Below are 10,570 nucleotides of genomic sequence, written 5' to 3'. Positions count from 1 at the left end.
ATGTCTGAGAGTCAGGATTTCCAATCCAGAGACAATGGCCCTGGTGGGATGGAGCCCAATGGTATCATCGAGAGTAACTAGAATGAGGTTATTGACAGCCTTGGTGACATGAACCTTTCTAAGTCCCTTCTTTGTGGCAACTACACAAATGTTTTTGAGCTGCCATCCAGAAACAAGCCAGTCTTCCTTATCAAGGGTTATTATGTGATTGCTCAAGCCCAGTCTAGGACTGGGAGAACAGTCACGTTTGCCATATGGATTATGCAGCAGATTGAATTAGATCTAAAGACTGTGTGAGACTCAGTCCTGACACCCACTAGACAGTAGACTCAGCAGATGCAAAGGGTATTCGTGACATTAGGACATTACAAAGGTGTCCCCTGACACACCTGCATTGGTGGGACCAACGTGCATGCTGAGGTCCAGAAGCTGGAGGTGGAAGTCCCCCATATCATCATGGGGAGCCCAGGTCACGTGTCTGATATGCTTAACTGGAAAAACCTGTCTCTCAAATACATCAAAATGTTTGTACTGGATGAAGCTGATGAAATGTTAAGCCATGGATTCAGGGATGTATTTGAAAAGCTCCACAACAATTCCCAAGGGGGTTCGCTGTCAGCAGCAATGCCTTCCAATGTGTTCGAGATAACCAAGAAGGTCATGAGGAACCCCATTCAGATTCTGGTCGAGAAGGAGGACTTGACCCTGGAGGGTGTCCACCCGTTCTGCATCCATGTGAGAGGAGTGGAAGCTGGACACACCCTGTGGCTTGTGTGACACCCTGACCATCATGCAGGCAGTCATAGTCAACACTGGAAGTTTGGTTGGCTCACTGAGAAGATGCACGGCTGAGACATCACTATGTCTGCCATGCATGGCGATGTGGAGCATGAGGAATGAAATGTAATTTCATTTCAGTTTCACTCTGGCTCTAGTGGAGTGTTGGTTACCTCTGACCTGCTGGCCTGGGGTGCTGATGTGCAGAAGGTGTCTGTAGTCAGTAGCGAGGACCTTCCCACCAACAGGGAAAACTATACCTGTAGAACTGGTAATTGGTCCTGGTGGATGATTTGGCTGTAAGGGTGTGGCTTTTAACAGGGTGACAGAAGAAGACAAGAGGACTCTTTGAAACACTGAGACCTTCCTCAACACCTCCGTGGAGAAGATGCCCCTCAGTGTCGCTGATCTCATCTGAGTGGGGCTGTCCTGCTACCTAGCCGAAGCCAGGGTCCAGTCCTCAGGGTCCCGAAGAGGATCAAGAGTGGGGAGAGAAGGGAGCCAAGGGATGGGCATCTTGTCTTTTTTTTTTTTCCTTTTCTTTTTCTTTGAATAAATGCCACATTTTGAGGCAAACAACAACAACAAACCTGTTCATAGCAGCTTTATCATAGTATTCTAATAACAGGAAATAAGCAGAAATTCATCAATATAAGGATGGCAAAACTAATTTTGGGATTTCATATGATAGAACACTACTCTGCAATAGAATGAAACAGATTATGGACTCAACAAAGGGGGTGAATCTCACTAACATTACGCTGAAAGAAAACTCCCTGACAGGAGAAACATACACACTATGAGCATTTGTTTTCCATTGCTGCTGTAACAAATTAGCACAAACACAGTGAGGTAAACAGAACTTTGGTTATCTTACAGTTCTGTAGGTCAGAAGTCCAATATGAGTTGAACTAAGATTAAGGTGTTTGAGAGCTATATTCTTTCTGGGGGCTTTACGGGAGAATGCTTTTCCAGCTTCTAGAACCCAACCACACCCCTTGGCTTGTGGCCCCCTTCCTCTGTTTCCGAAGATGGCAGCGTGGCATCTCTGATCCTCCTTCCATCCTCATGTCTCTCTGACTCTCTTCTTCTGCCTCCCTCTGCCGCTCTCAGGACCCTCATGAGTACCTTAGGCCCACCCAGGTAATACAGGATAATGTCCCTATTTTAAAGTCAGCCAATTAACAGACTTAATTCCCTTTTGCCATATAACCTAAGTATTCTGAATAAAAAATGGACGATAATGGAAGGCAGACTTCCAGTGGTGCACTGCTAAACTGCCTTGGGATGGGGTGGGGTGAACAAACTTGATCTGTAGCATCTGCTGATTGCTATGGTATAAATACTCTGATGGCTGATTTCAAGCTAACATCCGCTCACAAAATTACAATTATTTAGTAATCAGCCCTTGTAAGCTGGTTCAACGTGATTCCAGCATACTACTGCAAGTTTCTCACTCTTGATGTTTTAAAATACAAATAGAGAAATAAATATTCACATATGAGGATCTGAATGTACACATGTATGTTTCCTTGCCCTCTACAATGATAGAGCCCAAAAGTTAGAGCACATCTGTAGTAATTAGCACACCTAACGTCTGGATCTTACTCTCTAAATACCATTCTGAACATTAACAGGAACCAATGTTCCTTGGAGAAAAGGTTAATTCTCAGACTGGGGCAGAAAAAGTACAAAAGGAGCCTGAAATGGCTGAACCAGAAATTACAGAAGTATTCAAAGAATGATGGTAACATACAAAAAGGAGAGGTTTGCAGTGTGAAAAGGCTCCCACTGGGGACAATTTTAGTATCAAAATAAGTGATACAGTAATGGATTAGAGCCCATTAAACAGCATAAAAATCTGTGAGTCAAAACTGACATAAATAAGTAAATGGGAGAAGAGAAAGCTCTTTCTCAAAGTACAATACCAACTCATCATAAGATACGAATGAAAGAATGAGAAAATCAAGGAGTGTAAGTTTAATGAGACAGTATGTTTACACATCTCCCCATAAATCCTAGTTAACTGAAAAGACATAACTAGTAATTTTACAGTGAGGAGGTTAGACAGGTACTGCCTTCACCAAGTGATCAAAGTTAACATTACCAGTAGTGAGACAAATCCACATCACATGCCTCCAGATGTCACTGGGCAGGACCTAATATCACTTCTGTGGTATATTTGCCAAAAATATATTATCTAAGTCTAATGAAAATGTATTGTCTAAATCTAAATCATGGGGAAACAGAAGGTAGACCCAAACTGAGGGCCATTCTACAAAATCTCTCTGGTCTACCTTCTTCAAAGGTGTCAAAGTCATGAAAGACAAAAGATGACAGAGAAATTGTCACACATTGATTGGAGAGGACTGAATGCAGAACACGATCCTATTTGAGGTCCTGGACTGGAAGGAAAAATTATAAAGGACAGTACTGAGATAGTTAAAATTTGAATACAAACAGTAGATGACATAATAGTACTATAGTCATATCAAGTTTTCTGATTTTGTTCATTGCTCTCCAGTTAGGTCAAAAAATATTTTTGTACTTAGGATGTATACACTCAAGTATTGAAGGATAAACAGACACAGAGGCTGCAATTTGCTCTCAAATTATTAAAAAAGAATCAAGTGGGTGTGTGGTGTGGGCAAAGGGAAAAGACTAAGATAAAGCCAAAGAGAAAACGGAGCAAAATGTATCCATTTCTGAATCTGGGTAAAAGGCACATAGGAGCTGTACTACTGTTGCCACTTGTCCATAAATCTGAAATTCTATCAAAATAAAAAGTGACAAAAGATGGAGATGGGGGACATAGGAAGCTACGTTGGCAGCGCCCCATCAATGCAGAGGGAAAAGCCCTACAAAAATATGCTGGTTTTGCTTTGATTTTCTGTAGTCACCTCTCTTCTGTATATTCTTTGCAAAGGAAATAAAGGATTTATAGCCGGTGCGTAGGTGGTCAGTTTAGAAGATTCAAAAGAAGACGGCTTTTGTGAACTTGAAAGTATTCATTCTAAATTAATAGAGACTTCTCTGTTCTGAATAACACTTTGGAGCCCTGTAACAATTTGTAATCAGAATGTGTAAACTTGCGAAACGTTCTTAACATGAGATAGATAAAAAAGGTAGTATAGGATGAGAAAAGGGGAACAGTGCAAACTATACAGAATTTACGAATGTTAAAAAAAAAAGTTCTCTCCCATGATTTAACTCTTGCTTGCACATAGTCCCTCTTCTGATTGTATCTACGAGCTTGGGTGCCTATTATCGTATGAAATAGTATCATTAGAAGGCTTAGCTATTCACCTCATTATAAACACTCTGGGGGAGATGCCAGCAGCCTAGTGCTAGACACTGTTTTGCTAGAGCAAGATCCATGTTACCAAGATCCTAGAAACATGAATGAAAGAATTAACGAATTAATTAAAAGAATTAAAATGAATTAATGTTTTAGAATTAAAAGATTTAATAGATTAAAAGAATTTAGTTATAAAATAACTTAGAACTGGTTAAAATTGGAGGGGGAGACAAATCATGAGGGACTGTGGACTCTGAGAAACAAACTGAAGGTTTTGGAGGGGGTGGAGGGTGGGGTGGACCTGGTGATAGGTATTAAGGAGGGCACTGTGTGTGGTACGTAGACAATGCATTCTGGAACACTGAAAACAAATTAAATTAAATTAAATTTCTTAAAAACCTGGTTAAAATGTAAAAATACTTTTCACCAAAAACTAATGAATTATGTAAAATGAAATGTCTCCCCACCCCCACCTGTATGCACATTTTCACCCTTTATTAAAATACTATGATGTTACTCCTGATTTATTGATATTTAGCAGAATTTAGGACAGGTCTTATTTTTGCCATGCCATTTATGGATGGAATTTTGAAGGAGAAATGATGCCTTGTACTACATACAAAATTCAACCCCTAAAAAAATAATTTAAAAATTCCAACAGATGAGGCAGAGAATCAAGTTAACTCCAGTTTAAGGTGGCTACTCTTTGGGATACCAGTCTGCTAGAAATAAAATTCTGCTCTCCCCTTACCCCCAGCCCCCAAGTAAAAATGTTACGTTGCTAGAAAATAAAGCATTTCTTTGACACATTTAATTGTAGCCATAGGATTAAAATAGATTAACTAAGAGCCTAACCAAAATAAATTATTTGCAATATAATTACACCATAATTTTCAGCACTAAATGTGTATGACTCTAGAGATAAAATAGTTTTGATTTACCAAACTGGGTAATTAAATTAAGTAGACAATTTAATTACCTAAGGGCCTGGGAACCAGGTAATAGCAATTTGGTAAGTTACTAGCAGCAATCATCAGTTTGATTAGTCTGCTGAAGATAAAAAGCCTGAAATAAAAATTACCTTTAGAAAAACCTCAAAATAATATATCCCAAGTATTATTGACTGTAGTAGACAGTGTGGGTGTCCCCCTCATTTTCTTGGCTGCCTCTCCCTACCACAGAAGCTCTGTCATCTGGATGATATTCACCACCCCCGCGACCCCCCCCTGCCCCCAGCTAGAAGACTGGCCCTGACTGGTCTAAAGCAATCAGGATAATCCCATGCCCTTTGTTTCAGCTAGTCCAAAAGAGGGCCCATGACCCAAGTTGGTTAGCTTTATTTACATTTTAACTTTTGGTTCACAATCTTAGTTCCAACTTCTTGGGGGAGTTACACTGTAACACCCAATCAGCAATAGGGTGCTGTTCCCAGTTCCAACAGGATTAGAGCCTGCTCATCATGACAACCATAACATACATGGAAGTCAACCAGAGTGTCTTGTATTTATATGCCTTCTAAGTGTCTTAAAATTGAAAACAGTTCACCTTCTTTTCGTGTCATGTTCCTGTTGTATAAAACAGATATTTATCCTGTTGGATTTCCCACCTTCTAGATTTGGCTGATTGCCCCCTTGAGTGGTTTCCCTTATCCTTCTATTCCTCACAGTTGCTGTAAAATAGTATTTAGAACTCGGGGCTTGATTTAGGAAAATTTTCTTTCTTTTTCTTTTCTTTCTAACTTTCCTTTTTTTTTTTTGGTCTTTTTTTTTTTTTTTTTTTTACACGAAAACTTATTAGGTGTCAGTGTGCACTCCCTAATGCATCAAATTAGGGGCACACAAAATCTGGTTGGTCATACTTTGAGAGATGTCAGAATGAGGGGCAGAGCCAGATTTCACCAGCTTTGCCTAGTGGGAATCTCTGAGTTAGTTCCAGATTCCTTTTGCTGTGACCCCCAATTGTCTTTGAGAGCCTCCTTGCTTTCTGGCCCCACGGACATCCCAAGTTTATACTCCCTGACCCAGACTTGACATCAAGCATTTGTAGAAGTTGCTCTATTGCTTTTAGTGAGGAAAGGTATTTAGCAGGCAGGATCCACCTCAGGGATGCTTGTTATGGGGCCTTGTTATCATTTCCAGACCTTCCAGTGAACCAAGCTCAGGGATAAGTGGTTTTTCAGAAAGAGGAAAAGAAATCATGAATTTATACAGATATTACCAATTCAAATTTAAAATTACAGGAGGACTTTACTTTTATTTCTTTTCTTGGAACAAAAAATCTGAGCTGCAAATGATATCTTTTTTTAAAGATTTTATTTATTTATTTGACGAGAGAGAGAGATCACAAGTAGGCAGAGAGGCAGGCAGAGAGAGGGGGTGAAGCAGGCTCATGCATGAGCAGAGAGCCCAATGTGGTGAATCCCAGGACCCTGATACCATGACCTGAGTTGAGGGCAGAGGCTTAATCCACTGAGCCACCCAGGTGCCCCTGCAAATGATATTAATATAAGTCCTTACTTGCTTTATCCAAGAATATACTTATAGCGGTTTCAGAATGACCGTACTAACAGTGCTACTAAAAATTAAGAGGATTGGATACATTTAAAAATTTCTATGTGGGTATGTAGTCATTGTCATTGCCCTTAAGCTATATCTTACTAAGGATGTACCATCCAAATATTGTGTTTTAAAGTCACCTCAATCGGTTCTTTTCCGTGTTGTTATATAAACTTGACATACATAGTTGAATTCAGTTTTTGTTTTGGAGGGGATTTTCTTTCCTTTTGTTTTTGTTTTCAAGTAGACAAGGTATTTACATGAATCCGAAGTCAAACTAGAAAAACCCAATATATTCTGTGAAGTTTAATGTCCTTTTCTTTTCCTTCCTTTCCTTTCCAGGTAACTATTTTATTCAATTTTGACTTATCCTCCATTGTCTCTTGTTGAAAGTAGAAGCATATGTGCACGAACATGTGTGTACGCACATGTATGTGTGTATGTATGTGTGAATGTATGTGTGTATACACATACATAGGTATTTTCCTCTCTTTATCACACAAAAGGCAAGATACAATAAAGCTGTTTTGCAAACTGCTTTATTAACTTAACGATATATCCAGAAGGTCACTCCATATGAGGACACACAGATCTCCCTCATTGCCTTTCACACTGCATGTGGTACTCTGCTGTGTGTTCATTCGATCAGATCCCCGCTGACGGACATCTTGGCTATTTCACTTTCTCACCATTACAAATAGCGTATCCAGGGCGCCTGGGTGGCTCAGTGGGTTAAGCCGCTGCCTTCGGCTCAGGTCATGATATCAGGGTCTTGGGATCGAGTCCCGCATCGGGCTCTCTGCTCAGCAGGGAGCCTGCTTCCTCCTCTCTCTCTCTCTGCCTGCCTCTCTGCCTGCTTGTGATCTCTGTCTGTCAAATAAATAAATAAAATCTTAAAAAAAAAACAAAAAACAAAAAAACAAATAGCGTATCCACAGGGGTGCCCGGGTGGCTCAGCTGGTTAAGCGGCTCCCTTAGGCTCAGGTCATGGTCTCAGGTTCCTGAGATTGAGTCCTACATCAGGCTCCCTGCTCAGTGGGAAGTCTGCTTCTCCCTCTCCCTCTGCTGTTCTCCCTGTTTGTGTGCTCTTCCTTGCACTCTCTCTCTCAAATAAAAAAAATCTATAAAAAAATAAAATAAAACATGCCCCTTAAAAAAAAGTGTATCTTCCACCTGCCCCCACCTCTGAATATTGTTAGAAATTTCTGAGTAAAAGGGTAAACGCACAGGGGTTCCTGGGTGGCTCAGTTGTTTAAACATCCGACTCTTGGTTTTGGTTTGGGTCATGATCTGAGGCTCCGGAGATCAAGCTCCTAATCAGGCTCCCCACTCAATGGGGATTCTGCTTCCCCTCTCTCTTTCCCTCTGCCCTACACCCCCCCTTGCCCATTCATGCATTCTCTCCCTCTAATATAAATAATTCATCTTTTTTTTTATAAAAGTAAATGTATAGGTAATTTTATTTGATAATGGCAATTCCTTTCCATAACAATATTACCATTTTGCATTCCCAACATTAACGCATGATAGTGCCTGGTTCCCCACAACTTTGCCAACAGGTAGGTTGTAATTTTTTAATAGTACCAATTTGGTATATGAGAAATAGTTGAAAATGAGTGTCATTTTCTTTTGCACACATTTGAAAAATATGAACGAGCTACAACATCTTTATATGTTTAAGCACCATTTTTATTTCTACTTCTGTGAATTATCAGTTCATTTCTCTAAACTGTTTTTTCATGACGTTATTTAGTTGTTTTCTACTAAGTTTTTAGAAGCTCTTTATGTTATGGGTATTGAAAGTTTCCAGTAGTATTGTAAGGGCCTATGTAGCCAGAGTGATGCCATCTGGTTAAATAATGACTTTGTCGTTTATACAGTAAAATTTAAACTGTCCCCGCCGCCCCCCCCCCCTTTCTCCAGGGGACTTACTTAAAACAAATCCCGGAAACTAGTCCCAGGTAACAAAGCCCAAATACAAGGATGGGTCAGGCCAGGTGGAGGTATTCAATCAGTGGGGGCAGCATACTGTCTCCTAGATACCAAGGAGTATGGGCCCCGCCCTTTGGGTACCTTTTGGGCACCCATTCTGACCAAGGGGATAGGCTAGTTCAAATATCTACTATAGGGTAAATTGTAATTCAATCGGTCACTTATGTGTGACCTAGCAGGACTGTGCAGCTTTCTCTGTGTTACAATCTCATTGGCCACCTGTGGATGGCCAGGCCCAATCACATAGCCTTTGGCCTTAAAAGCTAGTCTGTAAGGCAGAGGGGGGTCACCTCTTTGCAAGAGATGTCGCTGGCTGGTCAGTTTGATTCTCAATGCTTGGTGCGAAATAAAGCTTTGCTTGACCTTCACTTTGTATCAGTCTTGCTCCTTTGACCATGGACCCAATAGTATAAGTTGGAAACCTTGTTTTAAAGTTTATTTGCCTTTTTACATTGCTTATGGTGACTTTTCTTAGGTAAAACTTCTTTCTGAATTTTGGTGTAGTCAAATTCATGGATTGTTTCTCTTACTGGTATATGTTTTCACATATTTCTGGAACATTATCCATTTCAAACGGTTTCCTATAGGCTTTCAAATTTGTTTTCATAGAGTTGTACAAAGTAGTCTTAATACATTTTTCTACATTTTCTCTGCTTTTATAGCCATTATTGCATTGTCATTTATTTTATATATTTATACCTATAAACCTTTCGTCCCTCCCCTCTTCTGGTTTAGGTAAGCTACAGTTTGTCTACTTTCCTGACTTTTAAAATCCTTAGCTTTGAGGGCTTCCTCTTGATACAAGCATGTTTTTATAGTTTTAGGTGGAAGAGACTTTTTAAAATGTCATTATTTTCTAGTTATATTGAATCAAGTGTGATCACAGAAGGCCATTTATATCATTTGCTTTTTTTTTTTAACATTTTATTTATTTATTTGAGAGAAGAGAGAGACAGTGAGAGAGAGCATGAGCGAGGAGAAGGTCAGAGGGAGAAGCAGACTCCCCATGGAGCCGGGAGCCCGATGCGGGACTCGATCCCGGGACTCCAGGATCACGACCTGAGCTGAAGGCAGTCGCTTAATCAACTGAGCCCTCATTTGCATTTTTTGAATGCATTGAAATTTTCTTCACAGATGCTGATATGTCAATTTGGTGAAATTTCTATGTCACTTAGGTTTAATTTGTATCATTAGGATTCAGTCCCCTCTTATTTTGATATCGTCTTTCTACTATGAACACTGTTATAATTAGCTGGTCACCTCCTCTTTCTCTTTCCTACTTTATCCCTAATACCTAATTTAAAGTATTATACTTTGGCTGGCTCAGGCAGTGAAGTATGTGACTCTTAATCTCTGGGTTGTGGGTTCAAGCCCCAAGTTAGGTTGGAGATTACTTAAAAATTAAAAAACAGCTAAAATAAATAAAGTATTATATTTTATTCCAGGTTTCAAAAAGTAAGATTTTCTCTGCATTTATCATCTCTGCTTTCTCCCCATTTTTGATATTTATATTATATCCATATTATCAAAACTATAAAAAAAAAACACATACTATTCTGTGAACCTTATTCTCATCATTCTATCCTGAATTCCAATGTAAATTGCTTACCTCCAAAACTGAAATTGAATTTGTCCAATCATTTTCTGAACCTTGTTCTCTGGTAGATACCTCAAGAAGGCTGGGAGCAATATTTCCTGTGTCCTTAACATGTTCATAACTGTCTACATCTTGAAAACTTTTATACCTGAAAAACAGGTAATGTCTTCTGTCCATCTCTTGACTGGATTATTTGTTTTTCGGGTGTTGAATTTGATACATTCTTTGTAGATCTCAGATATTAGCCCTTTATCTGATAAGACATTTGCAAATATCTTCTCCCATTCTGTCGGTTATCTTTTGGTTTTGTCAACTATTTCCTTTGTTGTGCAAAGCTTTTTATCTTGGTGA

General features: G+C 39.6%; 1 pseudogene; it reads left to right on the top strand.

The window, feature by feature from the left end:
* Window positions 1–1,195, top strand: LOC111142328 (annotated as a pseudogene).
* Window positions 1,196–10,570: the final 9,375 nt, after the last annotated feature.

This window comes from Enhydra lutris, unplaced genomic scaffold (assembly GCF_002288905.1).
Source record: "Enhydra lutris kenyoni isolate GAN:26980312 unplaced genomic scaffold, ASM228890v2 scaffoldscaffold7, whole genome shotgun sequence".
In the NCBI taxonomy this organism is placed as follows: Eukaryota; Metazoa; Chordata; class Mammalia; order Carnivora; family Mustelidae; genus Enhydra; species Enhydra lutris.
The sequence above is the reverse complement of the archived record's forward strand: the minus strand, read 5'-3'. Positions and strand labels throughout refer to the sequence as shown.